The sequence below is a fragment of the Tursiops truncatus genome, chromosome 1 (assembly GCF_011762595.2).
Source record: "Tursiops truncatus isolate mTurTru1 chromosome 1, mTurTru1.mat.Y, whole genome shotgun sequence".
NCBI lineage: Eukaryota > Metazoa > Chordata > Mammalia > Artiodactyla > Delphinidae > Tursiops > Tursiops truncatus.
The window spans coordinates 111,496,395-111,522,944 of NC_047034.1; positions in this window are offsets into that span (position 1 = coordinate 111,496,395).

The following is a 26,550-nucleotide window of genomic DNA, read 5'->3' on the forward strand; positions in this document are numbered from 1 at the left end:
AATTACATGGCTCTGTTTTATTCTGAGATTATGTTTTTCCTTCCTGTTTGATATTTAAAACACAAGACTTTTTTAATGAAATAATGCTGATAATAGATGTACATTTTAGTGTGTTGCTTACAATTTTACTAGTTTGTGAAGTCTAAAACTACTGGAGCCACAGTATACAGCCACCCAAACCATCTCAATTTGTCACCAAAAGTTGATGCATTTTTTAAACACTTAAATAAATGTAAAACTTTCTTTATAAAGACAATATGCCATGCCTCATCTTGTAAGCCATAGAGGTGTCTTCTAGCATTCCTGGTTTTCAGCCGGGGATACTACATATTCCTTTTCCTTTTAGCAAACTCATCAGACTGGTGACATGAACAATAATAAGATCTGTACACTTGAAACATAGTAATTCACCATCTAGAAGTTCACATTTTACAGGTTTTATTAGTCAATGCTCTTAGCAACAAGAAACAGAATTAAGTATTCCCTACCCTTTAAGATTGTTTATGAAAATTAAGTAAATAATGCATGTAAAACACCTAGTCAAGATGAAAAATGCTTTGCGATACCACTTCCCTGAAGAGTTATTTGGTGGTGAAAAATGTTGGTTACCTTAGCACAGCCATACAGATTGCAAGCAAATCTATAGTAGACTTCTAAAAAAAACAATGTATGGGGTAACTTTGTACTCTGATCTGCTGTGCTGAGTCTGAGCTGGCAGAGCTCTGACACAGGCTGTTGAGTGCTTTTGTTCTCAATCATTCCCATTTCCCCAGCTCCCCACCAAAGGAGAGATCCTATTCAACACCCTATACAATAATGCACATTTTAGTTGGAATGACAGATATTAATCAATCACTGAAATATATCATTGTAAACACTGACAAATGCTATGGCAGGAAAAGTGCATAGTAAAATAGGAATATGTTACCAAGGGCCCTGGTGTGGGCCAGCAATTTCCCTGAGGAAGTGTCATTTGAACTCAGATTAATAGGACAATTATAAGTTAATGAATTATTCCTTGTGAGGGAAATGGTCAGGATCGGGAGCCAGGAGGGAGTAGGGTGAATTAAAGTGAGTTAGAATATGGAGGACAGTGTCATGGCAAAGAAAAAGGCATTGTCTCCAGCAATATGGTGGGACAAACTGATCTGAACAGACCCCGCTCACCCAAAAAATATATAAATGCTTAACATTTAATAAAAGGTGATTTTAACTATATTACCAATTTCAAAAGGAAGCAAAAGAAATTTCCATAAGTCAGAATGAAAGAGAAAAAGGAAAGCTAGGGTGGTTAAGTCTTACACTGCAGGGATCCATCAGGGTTACAGACTAGATGTTGACCATCTGGGTGGGAGCTAATGTTCTAAAGCTCATGTACAGACAAGACACATGCCCGTGGGCTGCGTGAGGTGGGAGATAGGACCACACTCTCTGCAGGAGGCCCAGGGGCTCAATGTTTCCTCATCCTCAAAGATTTGATATATACCCACTCACTGATCTATAGAAATGTCTATCAAACTTTCCACTTAAATCAGGCTCCAGGTGGAAAAATAAAAACTGCAGACCTGCTCCAGGTCAAGATGTGAGATAGCTGTGAACACTACCTAAGCGATGTGGAAATATTAAGCAAAGAAAGGAAAACAAGAAGTTCTTCAGGGGACAATAGACAACCCTGAGGCTTCCAGCAGAAGAATACTCCATCACGCTGTGTAAGAAAATATTAACAATCTAGGGTGTATGAATACCTCAAATTTTTAAAAAAAATTAAAATTACACTGAAGATGAATTCCTAGGTAAAAATGAAAAGTTGTATCACAAAATAAACCACCATGGGGGAAAGTCAGAAGAAACAGCTTTTCCATGAAGTGAAAGAAGCTTAAGTTTCAAAGCTCCTTAGTTGCATAAACCTCTTCAAAGTTTGTGGGAGAAGCCTTGGTAATATGTTCTCATGGCTATATTTGTCTTCATAAAATTTTAAAGTAAGATTTCTTGGGAACTCCCTGGTGGCCCAGTGGTTGGGACTCCTCAGTTGCACTGCAGGGGGCACAGGTTCGATCCCTGGTTGGGGTACTAAGATCCTGCAAGCAGCGTGGCCAAAAAAATAAAATAAAAATAAAGTATGCTTTCTTAAGGGCAATCAATTTATACTATTGTTTATTTTCACTTCAATTTCCCTGTCATCACAGTTCTTCTTGTATTGAATGGTGGTAGAATGACCTGAATACTTTTTGTATTCACCTAAGAGAAGCTTACATTTACTGGGATATCCTCATGTGGTTCCCAGTCACTTTCTTGTCTAGGTAAGTTATTACTAACTGACTCAATGTAAGAATGGTTTCCAGACATACTCTTATGGCCCACTGGACCAACTCACTTCTTGTTGTGACTTTAAGGTGCTAGAACAGAGCTTGTGTTGCAGAGTTTGTCTTTCTGTGCAAGCAGGCACCACAGGTATGTGGGTAGCAGAAGAGAAAAGGCGGTTGTGGAGCAAAGTGTTAACAATTGACAAGACTGAGTTCATTGTACTGTTCTTGCAACATATTCTAGGAAACAAAAATACAAACTTAGGAAAAGATACAAACTTGGGAAATACAGAATGAAAAAAGAAAAAAATTATAATTTGTTGTTTATCATTTTTTAAAAATTTTCCCTTTTATATCTAAATTTGTATTAGTAATTTTGTATTTTTAACTTATAGAAGGCCTTAAAAATTATACAAATGTCAAGTCCCACCAAACCTAGATCAACCACTGGTCAGAGCAAATAAAAAGATTTTAAAGCCAAAGGAATAGAAATAAACCTCTACTTACCCAAGAAAAAAAAATAATTTGAAGGATATAAAATAGGCATGTTTAACATGATTAAAGATACTTTTAAGAAAATTAAATTTTAAAGAGAAAATATACTATATGAAAAGCTATAAGATATGTTGTGAAAAAAGCAAGCAGAATTCTGAAAATAAGAAAATATACTCATGGACATTTAAAAGCAAATGGTCAGGTATACAGACATCTTTGAATATAAAATTAATTAACAAAAAAGTAAATATTAGAATATAACTCAGAAACTAACACAGAGAAATGAAGAGGTAAAAAGTTTGAACAGGATATCAAGATACATATATCATTGAATGAAAGGTCAAAATATGTATTTAATAAAGTTCCATTCCAGAAGAGGATAATAAAGAAAATGAAGAGGAAGACTATTCAAAGAAGGAATAGTTAAGGATTTTTTAGAATTGAAAATGAGTCTTCAAATTGAAGACGCACACTGAATCAATGAAAAGTCAGATATATCATGCTAAAATAGCAGAAGCTCGTGAACACAGAGACTATATTAAAAATAACTAGAGAGAAAAATGGTTTATCGTCAAAATAATAAGAATTAGACTGATGGCAGACTTCTCATCAGCAATAATACATACCACATGACAGCCAGAGTAAATGAACTGATAGCACAGAATTCTATAAAGAAATCTTTAAATTGAGAGGAAGTGAAGATTTTTGCAAGAAAAAAAAACTAAATTTTTTTACTCTTCACAGGCCCTTAATGAAAAACTACTCTAGGAGAAATATGCTGCATACAAGAAATAATGATGAGCATTAGAAAACATATACATATTAGTGAATCTAAATAAACACTCTATAAATTCATAATCATAATTAACAGTTTGGGAAAGGTATAACAGAAGGTGGAAATAAATTGCTAATATATGAGGAAGAGCTTTTTACTATTTGTAAGGATAGAGATATTCATTTCGTTTTCATTAACCTAGGTAAAAATGCTAATTTTAAAAATAAATCTTAAATAATGAGTTTAAAACTTCAAACCAAATAGAAGAAAAATTGAGGTGAGTGATTAAGAGAATTTTATTTTCCTAGTAGAAGACAGGAAAGGAGGGGAAAAAAAGGAAAAAAAATAAATAGAAAATACAGATTAAAATGACAGTAATACTTCTAAATATATCAAGAATTACAACAATAGAAATGATTGTATGTACCTATCTAAAAAATAGGGATTCTATAATTGGATGAACAAAATCCCATTATCAAACTAAATACAATTTATAAGAAACACATAAAATGTAAGAATACAGAAATGTTGACTAGCCTCTTAGATAGTCTCATCCAGCAGAGGGTAGGCAGCAAAAGCAAGAAGAACTACAGTCCTGCAGCCTGTGGAACAAAAACCACATTCACAGAAAGATAGACAAGATGAAAAGGCAGAGGGCTATGTACCAGATGAAGGAACAAGATAAAACCCCAGAAAAACAACTAAATCAAGTGGAGATAGGCAACATTCCAGAAAAAGAACTCAGAATAATGATAGTGAAGATGATCCAGGACCTCGGAAAAAGAATGGAGGTAAAGATCAAGAAGATGCAAGAAATGTTTAACAAACACCTAGAAAAATTAAAGAACAAACAAGCAGAGATGAACAACGCAATAACTTAAAGGAAAATTACACTAGAAGGAATAAATAGCAGAATAACTGAGGCAGAAGAATGGGAAAATGACGTGGAAGACAGAATGGTGGAATTCACTGCTGCAGAACAGAATAAAGAAAAAAGAATGAAAAGAAATGAAGACAGCTTAAGAGACATCTGGGACAACATTAAACACAACAACATTCATATTATAGGGGTCCCAGAGGGGAAGAGAGAGAGAAAGGACCTGAGAAAATATTTGAAGAGATTATAGTCAAAAACTTCTCTAACATGGGAAAGAAAATAGCCACCCAAGTCCAGGAAGTGCAGAGAGTCCCATACAGGATAAACTCAAAGAGAAACACACCAAGACACATAGTAATCAAATTGGCAAAAATTAAAAGACAAAGAAAAATTATTGAAAGCAGCAAGGGAAAAAAAACAAATAACATACAAGGGAACTCCCATAAGGTTAACAGCTGATTTTGCAGAAGTAACTCTACAAGCCAGAGTGAAGTGGTATGACATATTTAAAGTGATGAAATGAAAGAAGCTACAACCAAGATTACTCTACCCAGCAAGGATCTCATTCAGATTTCATAGAGAAATCAAAAGCTTTACAAACAAGCAAAAGCTAAGAGAATTCAGCACCAGCAAACCAGCTCTACAACAAATGCTAAAGGAACTTCTCTAAGTGGGAAACACAAGAGAAGAAAAGGACCTACAAAAACAAACCCAAAACAATTAAGAAAATGTCCATAGGAACATACATCTTGGATAATTACCTTAAACGTGAATGGATTCAATGCTTCAACCAAAAGACACAGGCTTGCTGAATGGATGCAAAAACAAGATGCATATATATGCTGTCAACAAGAGACCAAATTCAGACCTAGGGACACATACAGACTGAAAGTGAGGGGATGGAAAAAGATATTCCATGCAAATGGAAATCAAAAGAAAGCTGGAGTAGTAATACTCATATCAGATAAAATAGACTTTAAAATAAAGAATGTGCAAGAGACAAGGAAGGACACTACATAATCACCAAGGGATCAATCCAAGAAGAAGATATAACAATTATAAATATATATGCACCCAACATAGGAGCACCTCAACACATAAGGCAACTGCTAACAACTATAAAACAGGAAATTGACAGTAACACAAAAATACTGGGGGAATTTAACACCTCATTTACACCAATGGACAAATCATCAAGGCAGGAAATTAATAAGGGAACACAAGCTTTAAGTGACACAATAGACCAGATAGATTTAATTGATATTTATAGGACATTCCATCCAAAAACAGCAGGTTACATTTTCTTCTCAAGTGCACACGGAACATTCTCCAAGATAGATCACATCCTGGGTCAGAAATCAAGCCTCAGTAAATTTAAGAAAATTGAAATCATCTCAAGTCTCTTTTCTGACCACAACACTATGAGATTAGAAACCAATAACAGGAAAAAAAAAAGTAAAAAACACAAACACATGGAGGCTAAACAATACATTACTAAATAAACAAGAGACAGTGAAGAAAGCAAAGAGGAAATCAAAAAATACCTAGAGACAAATGACAATGAAAACATGATGATTCAAAACCTATGGGATGCAGCAAAAGCAGTTCTAAGATGGAAGTTTATAGCTATACAATCTTACCTCAAGAAACAAGAAAAATCTCAAATTAACAATCTAACTTTTTACCTAAAGGAACTAGAGAAAGAACAAACAAAACCCAAAGTTAGCAGAAGGAGAGAAATCATAAAGATCAGAGCAGAAATAAATGAAATAGAAACAAAGAAAACAATAGCAAAGATCAATAAAATTAAAAGCTGACTCTTTGAGAAGATAAACAAAATTGATAAACCATAAGCCAGACTCATCAAGAAAAAGAGGCAGAGGACTCAAATCAATAAAATTAGAAATGAAAAAGGAGCAGTTACAACAGACAACACAGAAATACAAAGCATCCTTAGAGACTACTGCAAGCAACTCTGTGCCAATAAAACGGACAACTTGGAAGAAATGGACAAATTCTTAGAAAGGTATCACCTTCTAAGATTGAACCAGGAAGAAATAGAAAATATGAACAGACCAATCACAAGTAATGAAATTGAAAGTGTGATTAAAAATCGTCCAACAAACAAAATTCCAGGACCAGATGGCTTCACAGGTGAATTCTATCAAATAATTAGAGAAGAGATAACACCCATCCTTCTCAAACTCTTCCAAAAAATTGCACAGGAAGGAACACTCCCAAACTCATTCTATGAGGCCACCATCACCCTGATACCAAAACCAGACAAAGATACTACAAAAAAAGAAAATTACAGACCAATATCACTGATGAATATAGATGCAAAAATCCCCAACAAAATACTAGCAAACAGAATCCAACAGCACATTAAAAGGATCATACATCATGATCAAGTGTGATTTACCCCAGGGATGCACGGATTCTTCTATATATGCACATCAATCAATGTGATACACCATATTAACAAATTGAAGAAGAAAAACCATATGATCATCTCAATAGATGCAGAAAAAACTTTTGACAAAATTCAACATCCATTTATGATAAAAACTCTCCAGAAAATAAGCATAGAGGGAACCTACCGCAACATAATAAATGCCATATATGACAAACCCACAGCAAACATCATTCTCAATGGTGAAAAAGTGAAAGCTTTTCCTCTAAGATCAGGAACAAGACAAGGATGTCCACTCTCACCACTATTATTCAACATAGAGTTGTAAGTCCTAGCCACAGCAATCAGAGAAGAAAAATAAATAAAAGGAATACATATTGGAAAAGAAGGAGTAAAACTGTCTCTGTGTGCAGATGACATAATACTATACACAGAGAATTCTACAGACATCACCAGAATACTAGAGCTAATAAATGAATTTGGCAAAGTTGCAGGATACAAAATTAATGTGCAGAAATCTCTTGCATTCGTATACACTATTGTTGAAAAATCTGAAATAGAAATTAAGGAAACACTCCCATTTACCATTGCAGCAAAAATCATAAAATACCTAGGAATAAACCTACCCAGGGAGACAAAAGACCTGTATGCAGAAAACTATAAGACACTGATGAAAGAAATTGAAGATGATACAAACGGATAGAGAGATATACCATGTTCTTGGCTTGGAAGAATCAATATTGTGAAAATGACTATACTACCCAAAGCAATCAATCTACAGATTCAATGCAATCCCAATCAAACTACCAGTGGCATTTTTTACAGAACTAGAACAAAAAATCTTAAAATTTGTGTGGAGACAGAAAGGACCCTGAATAGCCAAAGCAGTTTTGAGGGGAAAAAACAGAGCTGGAGGAATCAGACTCCCTGACTTCAGACTATACTACAAAGCTACAGTAATCAAGACAATATGGTACTGGCACAAAAACAGAAATATAGATCAATGGAACAGGATAGAAAGCCCAGAGATAAACCCATGCACATATGGTCACCTTATCTTTGATAAAGGAGACAGGAATGTACAGTGGAGAAAGGACAGCCTCTTCAATAAGTGGTGCTGGGAAAACTGGACAGGTACATGTAAAAGTATGAGATTAGATCACTCCCTAACACCATACACAAAAATAAGCTCAGAATGGATTAAAGACCTAAATGTAAGACTGGACACTGTAAATCTCTTAGAAGAAAACATAGGAAGAACAATCTTTGACATAAGTCCAGCAAGATCTTTTTTGATCCACCTCCTAGAGTAATGGAAACAGAAACAAAAATAAACAAATGGGACCTAATGAAACTTAAAAGTTTTTTCACAGCAAAGGAAACTACAAACAAGACAAAAAGACAACCTTCAGAATATGAGAAAATATTTGCAAACAAATCAATGGACAATTAATCTCCAATATATATAAACAGCTCATGCAGCTCAATATTAAAAAAAAAAAAAAAAAAACAACCCAATCCAAAAATGGGCAGAAGACCTAGACGTTTCTCCAAAGAAGACATACAGATGGCCAAGAAGCACATGAAAGGCTGCTCAACATCACTAATTATTAGAGAAATGAAAATCAAAACTACAATGAGGTATCACCTCACACCAGTTAGAATGGGCATCATCAGAAAATCTATAAACAGCAAATGCTGTAGAGGGTGTGGAGAAAAGGGAAACCTCTTGCACTGTTGGTGGGAATGTAAATTAATACAGTCATTATGGAGAACAGTATGGAGCTTCCTTTAAAAACTAAAAATAGAGTTACCATATGAGCCAGCAATCCCACTACTGGACATATACCCAGAGAAAACCATAATTCAAAAAGACACATGTACCCCAATGTTCATTGCAGCACTGTTGACAATAGCCAGGTCGTGGAAGCAACCTAAATGCCCATCGTCAGACGAACGGATAAAGAAGATGTGGTACATATATACAATGGAATATTACTCAGCCATAAAAAGAAACAAAATTGGGTCATTTGTAGAGACGTGGATGGATCTAGAGACTGTCATACAGAGTGAAGTAAGTCAGAAAGAGAAAAACAAATATCGTATATTAACACATATATGTGGAACCTAGAAAAATGGTACAGATGAAACAGTTTGCAGGGCAGAAATTGAGACACAGATGTAAAGAACAGATGTATGGACACCAAGGGGGGAAAGTGGCATGGGGGAGAGGGGGGTGGTGTGACGAATTGGGGGTTTGGGATTGACATATATACACTAATATGTATAAAATGTGTAACTAATAAGAACCTGCTGTATAAAAAAAATAAATAAAATAAAATTCAAAAATTCCAAAAAAAAAAAAGAAATGTTGACAGTAAAGGGAAGAAAAAAATATGAGTCAAATAATAATTGAAAGGAAGGTTACATAGTAACATATATTAAACTAATAAATAGTAGATTAACAGTATAGTGGGAAAATGACAGAATGATACAGTAGTTATGACCCTGCCTCTCAATATATAAATTAAAATTTTAGCAGAATTACAAGGAAAAATTTAAATATACATTATCATAACTGGACATTTTAACACATCTTTTTCCTGAAACATCAATTTGGTCAAATATTATTAAGAATAGAAATTTGAATAGAATAAATAATCAACATGCTTGATAGATAGGCATATACCCCCATACCTGTAATTTAGATAATATATTTTTTTCAAAGGACAATTTACAAACATGAACAATTTTTATAACTGTTTCTTTGAAAAAATGTGTATATATGAACATATAAAATGTATTTCATTGAACTTATACTTTTGAAAATAATTGACAAACAATTCAAGAGAAAAATTAGCAAAAGATATTACCAGGCAGTTTTAAGGAGACAATGTCTCTGGTCAATAAACATGTGAAAAGTTGTTCATTCATTAGAAAGGTGCAAATTTAAATAAGGTGAAATTCCCTGTCCATCAGGTTGGCAAAAATTATATTACTATTCAATTTGCTGGTGAGCAGAAAAAAGAACTGGGAAATTTATATAATATCAAAAGGGAATACTGGAGCAAATGCTTTGAAAGAAATTGTTAATATCTATAAGAGTTGAAAATATTCAATGGCCTAGTGACTCTGACTTATAAACTCTAGAAAAGTAGATATATATATATATATATATGTGTGTGTGTGTGTGTGTGTGTGTGTGTGTATGTGAAAATATATAGATATATATCTAGAAAATATATATATTCACATTGCAAATCAGAACATACACATGCATACTTATGCACATAACTGAAATAATTTCACAATATAATACATATACTTTTACATGCCTATTTGATAGAATTGTATTCTCTTCTCTTCTCTTCTCTTCTCTTCTCTTCTCTTCTCTTCTCTTCTCTTCTCTTCTCTTCTCTTCCATTCTATTCCACTCCATTGTATCCCATCCATTTTACTCTCCACTTTACTTCAATCCAATCCATCCCATTCTGGTCACAAGCCATTCAGTTGATTTTAAAATACCAATTGATCATGTCCCTTAATTTGAAAATCATCCTGCTAGAAAAATTCCCACACATGCTTAGAATCGCCCAAAGGTATCTGCAATAATGAAATGTGTGATCAGTCTAAATGTTATTAAGTCAAAGAATGGATAAATAAATAATTATACAATCATACAGAGGAATTCTCTGGGGCAGCTGGACTCCTAATTTACCTGGGATAGTCCCTATTTCCTCCTATTATCTCTTTATCCCACCTGGTTGGTTCTCCCTTCCACTTTCAAATGTGTCAAAGTTTGGAATGATAAAGTCAGGGCCAGCTTCATGGGCATGTTACCAGAACAGTCACTGAAGATGCCACTTTCAGATGGGCTGCATTCTTGGAGCTTAATGCTGTGCAGTGACTGTCTTGAAATTCTTAATTATATTATCCTTGAATTAGTATTTTCAAAATGAAGTTGAGGTAACAATGGAATATGTGTGGGGTAGAGAGGTTTGGAGACTTGGATCCTATATGGTCCTACCTCATGCCCCCTCCTCACCTTCCTGGGTATAACTTGGCTCCCTGTTTCTCTACCTGCTGGTGTCATGGGTCCCACCTGTCCCCCTGCTACTGCTACTGTTCTTTTTTTTTTTAATTTTATACAATTTTTAAAGGTTATACTCCATTTTCAGTTATTACACAATATTGGCTATATTCTCCATGTTGTACAATACATCCTTGATCCTATCATATACCCAATAGTTTGCACCTCCCATTCCCTCACCCCTATATTGCCCACCCTCCTCACTAGTAACTCTATATCTGGGAGTTTGCTTCTTTTTGTTGTTGTTGTAGTCATTAGTTTGCTGTATTTTTTAGATTCCACTTATAAGTGTGTAAGTGATATCATATAGTATTTGTTTTTGTCTGACTTGTTTCACTTAGCATAATGCCCTCCAAGTCCATCCATGTTGCTGCAAATGGCAAAATTTTGTTCGTTTTATGGTTGAGTGGTATTCCATTATATATATATAATTATATATATATATTATAATTATATATATATATATATAAAATATCACATCTTCTTTATCCATTCATCTGTTGATAGACACTTAGGTTGCTTCCATATCTTGGCAATTGTAAATAATGCCGTTGTGAACATTGGGGTTCGTGTATCTATTCAAATTAGTGTTTCTGTTTTTTTCAGATACATTCCCAAGAGTGGAATTGCTGGGTCATATGGTAGTTCTATTTTCTGTTTTTGAGAAATCTCCATACTGTTTTCCACAGTAGCTGTACCAATTTACATTCCCACCAACAGTGTACAAGGGTTCCCTTTTCTCCACTTTCTCGGCAACATTTGTTATTTGTGTTCTTTTTGAAGATAGCCATTCTGACATGTGTGAGGTGATAGCTCACTGTGGTTTTGATTTGCATTTCCCTGATGATTAGCTATGCTGAGCATTGTTTTGTGTGCCTGTTGGCCATCTGAAGATGCTCAGCCTGCCACTGTCCATTAACTGCTGCCACACTCTGTCCGAGGTCCAGGGATGGTTGGGGTCAGCTGAGTGCTCTGTGATGTTCTGGGCTGGGATATGGCACAGCACAACTCCTGAGCTTCTTGTCCAACCCTGATCCACGTAGGAGCACAGAGGCTGAAATCCTGTAGGAGTTGCCTGTCGGCTGTGGGTTGCGGCATCAGGCCTATGAGAAGGAGAGATGCCTGAGAAGGGAAATAACTCCATTCCTGAAGAAAAACAGCATTAAATAGCAAATATAATACACCATGGCAGATAAGAAAAAAAATGTAGAAGAAAGACCAATTTTACATTTTAGTATCCTTTATGGCCCCTCCCCTCTTTTTTTCCCCGCTTTTTGAATAAGGTCCCAACAGATTTGGTTACTAGGCCTGGGTAAATTATATGATCACCTTAATAATATTTTGTTCTTTCACAGATCAGTGAGAAGCCATTAAACTGTTTTCATCAAGGAATGGTATGATCAGATTTACATCCTAGAAGGTTGACCCTTTAAGTTCTGTTCCTGCTGTGAGTTCTAGTGTCTGTCAACCCCACCTGAATGCTGTGTGCTAATACAATCACGCTTAAGCATTGGTTTTCAATTATTATGTACATATTGTAATCGTATTATAAACTTGAATCACTAGAAGTCAAAAAAGGAAAGAAAAAGAGCAATCTTCTGCCACTTGTCCTGTCTTCTTCCTAATCTGTGTCCACCCCCCTCAGGTGTTTCTCTCCACCTCTGATTGTCATCCATTTGAGCCCTTCTTGTGTGGGTGAAGGATCCTTTTGCAGCACTGCATGTGGCACACTTAGTGTACATTCAGATGATTACTTTTGTTGATTAGTTTTGTCAACTCCTCTCATCCTTTCAGCAAATTTAGTTGGATCACCTTGAGGGTACTTCAGTTTTAATTTAAATACATTTTTTAACTTGCTTGTACCCTTTGACAGCAGCTATCATTCAATTTGCTCCATGAGATATTCTGCATGTTTATTCTCCCTTTTTTTCCCCCTAAGATATATTGAGTTCAAAAAGAAAATCATAAAATAGGACTGAAAGGTGGCTTCCCGAGGTTATTATACGCCTTCCCTCTTCAGAAGGACTGCAAGGAAACCACCTCTGAGGAAGGAAGCCTTATACTATTTCCAGAGATTTCTGGAGAAAGGCAAATTCACAGGCTCCCTCCATACTCCTTTCAGGGTTAAGAGGCCTGTCAGGGAATTTTTCTTATATCTAAACTAAATCTAGCTTAATGTTCCGTTTAGGGCAGGCAAAGTACACAGTGTTCATTTAATAGTCGAACTAAGGCTTTCTTTTTGCTCTGACATGCCCCAAGGTGTTTTAGGACGGTGGTTGGATATGTCAGAGAGAAAATAGGTTTTATGTTATTTGGTCTGAATTTCCATTAGGTTCCTATTTGTCTGGACAAACAGGCAGGAGTGCCCATCTTTAAATAATGAGCTCGGAGTTTCCTGGGGAATTACTTACCAATGAGTGTTACCTTCAGGATGAGAAAAAATAGCTAATAAAATCATTCCTGAGGGTTATAAAACCTCAGTGTGTAGTATGTGCAGCTTCAGCCTGGATAAATCTTGCCTCTCTAATCTATTTGGAAATTTTGAAAGAGTTAACAAAATAGTGAAGTGTAGAGAAGTAGTAGGTATTAAATATTTAGACATTCAAAAGGCTTTTGATCAGGCACCTACCCAGAGATATTTAGGATCAATTTCAGCCTTATGTAGGGCCCAAGAGGTAAGAAGTAAAATTTTTTCTTATAAAAACTTGGAGTTAAAAAAAAATGGATAACAATGAAAATGAAAAGTAGGAATAAATGATGCTATTAGCCTGAAGGAAGGTTAACAAGAAGGTAACCCAGGGAATGGTACTGGAACCGGATTTCTTACATATGTTAACATCAATCAATCTGGAAAGCCTTCTGAATAATGAGGTTGCAAAATATGTGGGTAACAGTGAACTATTAGCTTAATCAGGAATAGGGAACAATTTGAGGAACTCCAGAAGAACCCAACAAAAAATAGGTAGTAAAATATCTTTTGTCAGATAAAATTGAGCCAAGACAAGAGAAAGGTACTTCATGTTATAAAGAATAACTTAAGCTACTGATGCACTCTGGTGGATTTTGAATTAACTATAACCTTTCAGGAGAAAGGTCTAACAGTCATTATGAATATCTCAGTAAACGTATCTGCTCACAGCAGAAAAACTAGGAAAAGTCTACAAAAGTGCAAGTGAAATGATCAGATGCATGTGAGAAATGATGGAAAAGGCCAGGATTATTTCATTTGGCAAGGAGAGAAAGAGGAAATTTGCTAGAAGAGGGTAAAAAGTGAAATGTTAAAAGAAAACATCTAGTTGAGTTCTCTTCCTCACTCTTTCTTGTAATACTAAGCATTCAGGTGAACTTAGATAACACAAAATCTAAATGAGAAGGAGGGAAAATGCTTATGTAATTCATAGTTAACATTAACAGCTCCCTGCATGGAATGTCATTGAGCCAGATACCAACTACTGAGCAAGGTATCACCTGGGTTACACATTCACAAGGGTGAGCTGAGATTAAACTTTCTCCATGAGATCCTATTAGAGACTGTGTGTGAATGTGTATTCTAAGTGGCTTTCAGCTGCTCTCATATTTGAATTAATTTATGTCTGTCTCTCTCATTAGGCTATGTATTCCTAGAAAGCAGGGATTTTTGTCTTACACACCCATGTGTCCTTCCCCCTTTCCTCTTTGGTGTCTAGTAATATGCTTTCCTTCTGCGGGGCACTCAGTAGGTACTTACGTGTGGCTTGGGGGAGTGGGAGGGTTGAACAAAGGAAGCGATGATTTTCTTCCTAGAGTCTACCTTGCCCATACCACTCCCACCAAATGTCTATTTAACTCCAACTACACACATCCAGCAGCAATGAAACTTGAAGAGAAGACCTCAGAGAAAGGAAAGGAAGCAGGGAAGAAGGGTTGGGAGGTTTTAATCATTATTAACAAACTACCGTGTACCAGGAACTTTGCTATGCATTTTGTCGTGTCTTTTTATCAATACCTTAAAAAGCAGTTATTTTAGGGACTAGTCACCATTGTTTGGCAGAGGAAATGTTGTTTCTAAATTCCTTCGCTGCTCTGCCCCTGGCCCACTCCCGAGAATACAAAAGGGCTCAAGGAGCTGAGCTTTACTGTATTTCTTGGAAGCTCTCTACCTGAGAAAAACATAATATAGAACCAATAGGATGTATAACACAGAACATGTATATATACAAAGTAGAATATATATATATATATACATATGTGTGTGTGTACATGTATATATATATATAGAGAGAGAGAGAGAGACAGAGAGAGAGAGAGACAGAGAGACAGAGAGAGAGAGACAGAGAATGAGAGCGAGATAGAGAGAGAGAGAGAGAGAGAGAGAAAGATTTTAAGGAATTGGAACATGTGACTGTGGAGGCGGCTGGAGAGAAGACCCAGGAAAGAGTTGCAGTTTGAATCCAAAGACCATCTGCTGGCAGAATTCCCTCTTCCTCCAGGGCAGTCAGTCTTTTTTTTTTTTTTTTTTTTTTCAGTAAGGCTTTTTGGATGGGCCCACCCACATTTTGGAGAGAAGTCTGCTTTACTCAAAGACTACTGATTTAAATGTTGGTCTCATCTGAAAAAAGAATACCTTCACAGAAACACCTAGAATAATGTTTGACCAAATATCTGTTTAAGTTGACACACAAAATTGCCCATCACAGTATGGCTGTCATACCCAGTCATTGGTGGGGAGCAGCTGACAGGAGGTGTGGCCTGGGCATGAAGGCAGTAGGGGATAGAGGCAGTGCAGCAGCAGCTGGGGCCCCCATCAGTTATGGTCTCGGCAGCAGATCTGAGCAGCTTCACACACACTAAAGCAGTGATCAAGGCAGCACCAGAAGAGCTGTCTAGTATGTAACTGTAAGCAGGTGCCACAGATTTGAACAAAAGCAACAGACAGGCGAATGAGACCAAGAGAGCACATCTGAGACAAGAGCCAAACAAGTAGCCATGAATGAGGCAAAACGCTGGAGCCGAAAGGAGAGTAGAAAATCAAGGAGTGGCAGGATGAGCAAAAACCATTGTAAAACAGGCATCATGCAAGGTATTTCAAATGTAGAGTCTCATCTACTCTCTAAAATGTAATTAAGCATAAATTAGTATCATTGTGAAAAGAAGACACTGAAGCTCAGAGAGACTATGTAACTTGGACAAATTCATCTGTCTATCAGTAAAGAAGCCAGATTTAGAATTTCTCTTCCTGATCTTAAATCTCATCTCTTTCTACTCTATGATACTAACTTTCTTATCTGTCTCAGGACCATGAAATCTAACTATTGAATGAAGAACCAGGGAAGGGGCAGCAGAAGCAAAGCATCTTTGGTATGAAGCAAACCATCTGCCTCTGCCGAAAAGCATCTTAATATATTTCCTACTGAGGCAACCTCCAGTCCCCAGCGGAAGTCCAGGCTCAGGTCTACACGTGAAAGCAAGGAAGTAGTAGATTCAGTCAGGGGAAGCAGTGGGTATGAGGGCAGAGGCATGAGCTGATCCCAACACATCTTTGTGAAATGGGAATGAACTATCAGAAACAGAAGGCAGTTTTCCTTTGAAAGTCTGTCACATTCACAGTGAGGGTGATAAAAGACTTTGCTTCCTTGCCTTTTAGGTGACTTCAATATGGCCAGACTTTGAAATCTAATACTGTACTGAATTTTGTATTGAATGTGGTGGTGCAATATTGAACTATAAAAGAAGGGGCTGGAACAGTACTTTTCAAATACTTGCTGCTCAGAATCTCTCTGCCCTTTTCCACTTACAGGTATGATCTTATCTATTGATATTTTCTGTCTGAAAGGGCCCTCTGTCTATTCTACCAGGTTGCCCTATCTTTCATTGCGTAATAGGCTGCATTTTGAAAATGAACAGCCCAAACAACTTCGATATATTGCTATTACAGTGCTGTTCTTTTGAAGAAATTCTTCACTTGGCATTTGCACTTTAATCAGACTTCAGGCTGCTGCGACAGCAGCGCCCCTCCATTGCCAGACCCTACCACAACACAGGCACTGGCTCCTTTGTACATCTCAATGATTTCTGTCATCCTTCACGCCTTGAGTGTCCCTTCTCTATCCTGAGCTGGTAAGGCGCAGCTGGAGGCTTTCTTCTGAACTCTTTGCAGCCATGCCCTTTGCTACCACTCTGCAGCAATCAGCAGACACACTGGGTGGCTGCCTTTATTCTTCTCCTTGTTCTCCTCTCGATGTCCACTTGAAGTGCTCCTGTATCACATGTGCAGGTCCTCATGGGCACTACATCTAAAGTGAACATGACAGAAGGAGCTATTGGGCAGCCAAGAATCTGTGAAAAGCTATTTGTGTTCCCAGAGCAGGTGCTGAAGAGTCAGCCCGCTTGTGTAAACACCAAGCACTGAGATGGTGGTATTTTAGCTGCATTTTGGAGAATTGCTAAATGAAACTAGTCTGGGGACAGAATGTAATTGTACAGCTATGAGGAGCATCAACAAGCTACAGTACAAGTTATAAAAGAAACAAAGGGAATGATATTGTGCGTTGAGTGTCTCCTTGGCTGTGATGGCTGATGACACAGACCGAGGCTCCCAGCACCCTGAATACTTAAGGACGATGCTGGCAAAATGAGCACTCAGTCAGTGTGTATTTAATGGAAGTAAATTTAAAAGCAAGGGAAACTGTAGTTCTTAAGCTACTTGTGCGGGACGTGTTGTAGAGTTTTGGATGGTTGGGTGAAAATTAAGAACCCTCCTTGCAGAGACATGCACACACAAAAACTTACATTATTTTAAGTGGTCCTGTTACCCACCTAAGTTGCTGCCATGATCCTCATTTGAGATTTTCACATACTCGAGATTCTAAAGTAAAAAAAAAATCAGAAGAAGAACAATGGAGTATCAACAACCAGGGTTACATCCTCTGTGGCAAAAGGTTGATCATCTCACATTTAGATACAACCCCGACATTTACTGTTTATGTGCAAACATTTCTTAACCTCCCTAAAGTTCATGTGCTAAATAAGGATGAAGCATGATTTTTCGTCTCTGTGCTGTTGTGGCATTTAACGTGATAATTTATGTGAAATAGTTTATGCAACATTTCCAGAGAGCATAGTATCAATGTTATTATTATTGAGGAAATCTAAGCTGTTTAGTTTATTTTTTTGTTTGCTTATTTCTTCCTTTTCTTCTTCCTTTTCTTCTTCTCCTTTTTCTTCTGCTTCTTGCTTGATATTTGGTAAAGAAAAAAATGTTGTTAGTATTTTAGTGGTTGTTCTGTATCCATGAAGTGTCACCAGCAGCAAAAATACTCAGATGTCCCATTAACATCTAGGGGGTTGTAGCAGTATGTGTTCCTTAGGTCACATTGTTTGAACAAAAAGCTTGCGTCAGAGCTTTCAAGACTGAGATTTGAATATTGCTTCCATTTATTTTAGGAAGGTGACACAAACTCTTGTACAACTGTACTTTCTGAAGTTTACCCATTTGGAAAGTGGGGGTAATAACCTAACAGGATTATTTGCGAATTCAAGAGACACTGTACTTAATATGTTGAAAATTGTAAAGCACTCTGCAAGAATTAGTGACCATTAGAAAATAAAGATGAGGGACTGCTAGTCCCACTGTGCCTTCACTGCCTGGATACCGTGAGGCTGAAATGAGCATTTATTTTGTCTACTCACCCCTCTAATGGAGTCTGAATTGCTCTTCAGATTCCACATTGACCACCACATGTGGGAATGAGAACTCTTACATTCTCTTCTGTCAGGCACAGTGGCTGGTCTGGGTTGGGTCAATCAGAGACTTTGCCTAAAATTTTCCAAGTTAGAATTTATGGAACAGGAGCTTTTCCTCTCAAGAAGCCAAGCTAGAAAATTGTTAGTCTGGAGCTTCAAGTGACCATAGTTCAGCCTCAGGTGGAAAGCTGTTTTGAGAGAATGAAGCCAACATACAGCAAGAAGCATGGAGAATAGGACACAGAGAATCCGGAAGTGATTTAAACCCTAAAGTCCCAGAAGTTGCCCCAACCCCTGCTTTCTCAAGGCTTGGTTGTTCTAATGTTTCTTTAATTCTGTAATATGTTTCCTTTATCTCATTTTCTAAAGGTTCTTTGAGGTGGGTTTCTATCACTGGTACACAGTAAAATGCTAACTTACACAGATCCTGCAGGTGCCTTTAGAGAAGGGAGGGGGGACAACTGTCAAAATGATGTCTCCACACACCTAAAGAAAAAAAAAATCCCTCCATCCCCACTCTGGTCCTAGCCCAACCAAATTCATGTTTTGTTGCCCATGAAAGCAATATGATTGGTATCATTTGCCTAAGAAGCCAAGAAGATATTTCTCCACAATTTACAGAATAACCTGTTCCTAAGTCCAGAGCTTGTGTGGGAAAGCCCTGGGCTCCTTGAACATTCACTGTGCCTCTTGAAGCCAGAATATCTTTAACAAGGCCAGCGGAGGGAAATGACATGAATAGAGCAATTTGGGTTGACTGGAGAGCAGACAAGTGAAAGTAAGAGACAACAGCAGGAAAGAAAAGATTTCTGAGCAAGAGTAGCCTGCTACTGTAGGCTGCTCTTTTAGCTCATGGAACCCAATAATAATTTTCCCCAAGTTTCATATTTCCCACCAGTTGAGTCCTATAATTACATGTGTAGGGAGGTCTGAATTACTTTGCTTGTCAAAGAAGAGTGTTGTTTATAAGCCAAAAGCTAGCATACTACTTGGTCCTCAAGTCAAGAGAAGATGGATCTATCTGAATAGAAATAAGGGGATACCTAAAAACTCCCAGTTAATGCCAAGATAATCTGGAATTTTTAATTTCTCCAAAATCTGATCATAATGTTTTGTTTTAGGCCTCACAAGAATTAATCCTGTTACACTTTAAAATTTGAACTGTGACAAAGAAATATTTCAGCTAAAAAACATCCATCTTGAAAACCAAAACAGTAATGTAAACCTACTACAGAATGTGTCACCCTTAAAACACAACAGATACAGAGGCTAGGAATAAATATAAAAATGGGCTTGATAATTTTCCCTAAAGCTTGGGAACTTTCTCAACATGCCACAGAGTATACTACTATTTTATTTCTCAGGGCTATTTAGTAAAAATCATCTATAAGAATTCCTAAAAGTGGTGGTCTTTCACCTCCTCCATCAGTACCCACTCCTGATGCCTACCCTCTTCTGTTGATACTTTTTTGTTAACAATTGTATTTGTGTTTTCTATATTTGATATTTCAGAACTTTCTCCATGCTTTATAAGGAAGTTGCCTAGTCTAAGGTTTTTTGTTTGTTTGTTTCTGTCTCTAGGTATTTAAAAAATCATTTTGTTATGTTAGTCCCTTCTTAATTTCAAGGATGTCTGAAATTAAATACATTTGTAGAAATGGTTGTTAACTCCTTACTGTTGAACTCATTTTTTCTAGGTACTATTGAATATATGTCTGGAATTAATCTTTAAGGTAATTAATTTTATCATTTGCACATGTCACACCTTATATCCTCACATACTCATTTAAAAAAAACCTTATATTTTAATACTTAATTTTTAACTTTATTTTATAGAAAGTTATTTTTTCCTTTAATTAATTCAAAGGAAACATTTTCTAATTTTCTACTAATATTTATATATACATTTTCCTGGTAACCCTATTCTACTAAACATAGATTTATAAATGTCAGAACAAACAACTCCTTATATGTGTCATTTAATAGATTTTTATTTTCTACTTCAATTTTCCCTAGATCCACTCAATTTTCTTTAAACAATTAGATATTAAACTTTATCCTTCAAACTATATTGATCTAAATGTGATTCATGTTGTCAATTGAGTTTTTAAAAATGTATCAGCCCGTATTCACACATAATTCAAGACGTGTGTAATTTCCTAGTCTTCTGCCCTTTTGACCTGCATATTGTATAGTAAATCCATAAGTACACATAGCATATGTCAGAGTGAATTATTGAACTAAAAATTTAATATATGATCTGAAGAAAATACGACATTTTCACAGAAGGCAAACCATGAATCTCTTTGGGGCAATTTAATTTGACTCCTAGACTCTTATTTCAAGTATTTTTCAAAGCATGCTGTTCTATATCTTTTACTTATAAACATATATTATTTTGCAGTTAATAAAAGTAAAAGTATTATATAAATGTTAAAGAAAGCCTTCATTTTTCTGCAGAAACTTTAAAATGTACTGGTGTGCAAATGTATGACAACTAGTAAAGTGCTTATATTGGCTAGTATTTGATTTGCTTTGATGTTTTTCAAATCTTTCTCCCACAATATACTTTTTTTTATATCAATAATATACAAGCACATATCTAAATTAAAATAAAATGGAAGCATGTAAGAAAAAAGTGAATATTCCCTTTTATTCATTATGGCCCCATCTCACACATGTACACACACACACCATTATACTGCGTTTAGTAGTTTGATTTTTTTGTTGTGGTTTGTTTAGATTCCACCTGTAAGTGATACCATACACTACTTGTCTATCTCTTATTTCAGTTAATGTAATACCCTCCAGGTTCATTCATGTGGTCACAAAAGGCAGAATCTCCTTTTTTTAATGGCTGAATAATATTCCATTGTGTGTGTGTATTACACTTGCTCTATCCATTCATCCATTGATGGGCACTTAAGTTTTTTATATGTCTTGGCTATTGTGAATAATGCAGCAGTGAACATGGGAGAGCAACTATTACTTTGAGATACTGATTTAGTTTCCTTCAGATATACACCCAGAAGTGGGACTGCTAGATCATATGGTAGTTTGATTTTAAAATTTTTGAGAGACTTCCATATTGTTTTCCATCATAGCTATACCAATTTACATTCCACTAACAGTCCACAAAAGTTTTCTTTTCTCTACATCCTTACCAACACTATCTCTTGTCATTTTGTTAGTAGCCATCTTAACAGGTGTGATGTGATATCTCATTGTGGTTTAAATTTGAATTTCCTTGATTATTAATGATATTGAGAACCTTTTTGTGAATCTGTTGGCCATTTGTATATCTTCTGTGGTAAAATGTCCAGTCAGCTCCCTTTACATATTTAATCTGGTTATTTGGGTTTTTGTTATTGAGTTGCGAGCTTCTTATATATTTCAGTTATTAATCACTCATCAGATATATGGTTTGTAAGTATTTTCTTCATTCCATAGATTGCCTTTTCATTGTGTTGGTTGTTTCTTTTGCTGTGCAGAAGCTTTTTAGTTTGATGTAGTCTCACTTGCTTTTGTTGTTGTTGCTTATGCTTTTGGTGTCATATCCAAAAAATCATGGTCAAGATCAATGTCAAGGAGTTTTTTCCATACGTTTTCTTCTAGAAGTTTTATAGTTTCGGATTCTACATTTAAGTCTTTAATCTTTTACAAGTTAAATTTTGTGAGTGGTGTAAGATAAGCATACAATTTTATTATTTTACATGTGGATACCCCAGCACCATTTTCCAAGCTATCTACTGAAGAGACTATCCTTTCCTCAGAGTGTTTTCTTGGCTACCTTGTCAAATATTAGTTGACCATATATGTGTGAGTTTATTTCTGGGCTCCCTATTCTGTTCCATTAGTCAATATATGTCTTTTTTTTTAATCCTTTTTATTTCTGTGGCATATCTGTTGTAATATCTCCTCTTCTATTTCTGACATATTTGGGGCTTCTCTGTTTTGTTATCTTAATTAGTTTACCTAAAGTTTTTTCAATTCTGTTTATCTTTTCTAGCTCTTAGTTTTGTTGATCTTTTCTATTGTGTTTCTAGTCTATTTCATTTATTTCTGGTCTGATCTTGCTATTTCCTTTCTTCTGCTACCTTTGGACTTTGTTCTTTTTTTAGTTACTTGAGGTATAAAGTTAAGATATTTGAGATTTTTTTTTCTTAATGTAGGCATTTATCACTATAAATTTCCCTCTTAGACCTGCTTTTGCTACCTCCCAAAAGTTTCAGTATGTTGCATTTCCATTTTCATTTATCTCAAGATAATTTTTGATGTCCCTTTTTATTTCTTATTTGATGCACTGACTGTTCAAGAATGTATTTTTAATTTCTACATATTTTTGAATTTTCTAGATTTCTTCTATTATTGATTTCTAGTTTCACACCATTGTGGTCATAAAAACTACTTAACGTGAATTCAAACTTCTTAAACTTGTTAAAAAAGTTTTAACAAGATTTTTTGTGTGACATAACATATGATCTATCCTGAAGAATGCTGCAGTGCACTGGAAAAGATGTATATTCTGCTGCTGTTGGATGGAATGTTCTAAATATGTCTATTAAGTCCAATGGTCTAAAGTTTTGTTGAAGTCTAATATTTCCTTGTTGATTTTCTGTTTGATGATTTTTCATTGTAGAAAGTAGAGTACAGAAGTCCCCAACTATAATTGCATTGCTGTCTATTTCTGCCTTCACATCCGTTAATATTTGCTTAATATAGTTAGGTGCTCTTATGTTGGATGTGTATATATATATATATATACATATATTTATTCATTTATAATAGTTATATCCTCTTGGTAGATTGACATCTTTGTTTTTTGTCTCCTGTTACAGTTTTTTACTTAAAATCTATTATGTTTGATGCACAAATATAGCTACTCCTGCTCTCTTTTGGTTTCTATTTTCTGGGAATATATTTTTTCCATTCTTTCACTTTCAGTCTATGTGTGCCCTTAAAGCTGAAGTGAGTCTCTTGTAGGCAGCATATAAATGGGTGTTGCTTTTACCCATTCATCCAGTCTATGCCTTTTGATTGGAGGACTTAATTCATTTAAATTAATTTAAATTAAATATTGATAGGTAAGGACTTGCTATTGCTATCTTGTAAATTGTTTCCTGGTTTTGTTTTGTTTTGTTTTGTAATTTTGTGTGCCTTTCTTCCTCTTTTGCTGTCTTCCTTTGTGATTTGATGATTTTTCATAGTGGTGGAGGGTTCTGTGTCTAAGACACAGAGGAACATGGAACAGACACAGAGCCAGGGTCTGGAACACAGGCACATGTGGAGAAGCTGTGGCTCTGGGTCTGAAGCATGAACAGGATTGTGGGGAGCTGACAGCCCTCATCCCAGCAGCTTTTTCTGGGGTTGGGGGTCTCAGCAGCATCTCCCTTCCCAGAGTTCTGTGTTAGTGATGAGTGTTGGTTTCCTCAATGAAAAAAGTTGCTGCTGTCCTCTATAGAACCGGCCACTGGGGTCTACACTGACAAACACTACAATGTCCTCTGCTGTGAAAGCTGTGGAAATTCTGTGGTGGTCATGGGGATTACTGAGATCTTCAGTGGAAAGGGTTGCCAGGGTCCTCTACAGAGCAAGCCACTAGGGACCATGATGGCACCCACCATGTTGCTGATTCAAACAGTCCCCACTCTTCTTTGTTCTTAGCTGTTTCCAGATATTTCCACTGAGCTGATCTCCCTAACAATCATTTCTGTGCAGTTATTTCCCTTTTTTTGCTCCACTGTTCTGCTATGGGTTTTTAATTAGACTCTGGGGCCTTCCCAGGGTTATTTTCAGTCATACATAGCTGCTTAATTATTGTCTTCATTGGGGGAGGAAGGCTAGTATCTCTTACTCACCATCTTGCCAACATCACCACTAAAATTTGTTGTTTTAAACCATCAAGTTTGTGGCAGCAAATAGAAAATAAATGCAAATTGTTTAGTAAATATGAGTGATGGAGACTCATCAGTCCAGGGAGACTATCCTGGATTATCTAGGTGGGCCCAATCTAAACACATAAATCCTTAAAAGCAGAGAACCTTTTCTAGCTATGGTCAGAGAGGAAGATATGAATACAGAAGAATGATCAGTGAAATGCAATAGTGTTTGTTTTAAAGGTGGAGGAAGTGGGCTATAAGCCAAGGATTATGTATTCTCTGTAGAAGCTGGAAAATGTAAGGAAATGGATTCTCCCCTGGAGTCCCTAGAAAGGAACACAATACTGCTGACATCTTGATTGTAGCTTGCTGCAATATCCACATATTTCACAATAATCAAAAGAGATTACAGGCATATTGCACCAATGTAAGAGTGAGGAGTCTAAGCATGCCCAGACCAACACACCTCCTATGTCAAAGACTGAGGTTGGCCTAAGGCTGACAAACTTATGGGGGTTTTATCCCCACCCTTCTCCCCACCTCAAACAATCAAATATCCAAGTTTTTTTAGAAGTCTGATGGACACTTTTCTTATGGTATCTTATTTTTATTTATTTTATTTTTTTCTAGCCATGCCACACAGCTTGCAGGATCTTAGTTCTCCAACCAGGGATCGAACCTGGTCTCCCAACTGAGAGCAATGAGTCCTAACCACTGGACTTCCAGGGAATTTCCTTCCTATGGTATCTTAGAAAAATCATTATATGATCTAAAAAGTGGTGCAATATCATTTGTTCATTCAACAAATGTTTATTGACCTTTACTAGCTGTCAAGTACTATAGTAATCACTGTAGATACAACTGAATATAACAGTGACTGCTCTCAAGAAACTCTTCAGATTGAGTAAGAGATTGGTAAATAAATAGAAAGTTTCATTATGGAAGGAAGGGGGTATCATAATAAGGATAATCTCATGGAGCAATGAGATAAAACAGAAGGGGCTCCTAGTCCAGGTTTTGATGAGAAATTCTTTCCTAAAAAATTGTAGGAACATTAAGAAATAGTAAGAATGATACTTCCAAGCTGAGAAATGAATGATGAGTAAAATTATATTTAGAGAAGAATAAGCCTTAATATTTTATTTTTTTTCTGGTCAAAGCAGAGAATAAAAAGAAAACAGCAAAAAGAAAAAAAAAAGTAATAAGGGGACAGTTTTTGCAGAATTTTATAAGCCACACTTAGGAATATGGAGACCACATATGTATTTTAAGAGGAGGAGTAACATAATTATATATGCATTTTTAAAAATATTTCACAGAGAATTGATTAATGCAGGATGTAACAAGAAATCAAAATACCAGTTAAGAATTCAACAAGGTAGCAGGACACATACAGAAATCTGTCGCATGTCTTTACACTAACAACAAAATATGAGAAAGAGAAAGTGAAACAACAATCCCTTTTTAAATTACATCAAAGAAACCTCAAACAGTTAACAATAAACCTGACCAAGGAGGTGAAAGACTTATATGCTGAGAACTATAAAACACTGATAAAGGAAACTGAAGATGATTTAAAGAAATGGAAAGATATCCCATACTCTTGGATTACAAGAATTAATATTATTAAAATGGCCATACTACCCAAAGCAATCTACAGATTTAATAAAATTCCTATCAAATTACCCATGAAATTTTTCACAGAACTGGAACAGGTAATCCTGAAATTTATATGGAACCATAAAAGACACAGAATTGCTAAAGTAATCCTGAGGAAAAAGAACAAAGCTGGAGGTATAACCCTCCCAGACTTCAGACAATACTGAAGTCACAGTATTCAAAACAGTATGGTGTTGGCACAAAAATAGACATATGGATAAATGGAACAGAATAGTGAGCCCAGAAATAAACCCACACATCTATGGTCAATTAATCTTCAACAAAAGAGGCAAGAATATACAGTGGAGAAAATAATTTCTTCAATAAGTGGCGTTAG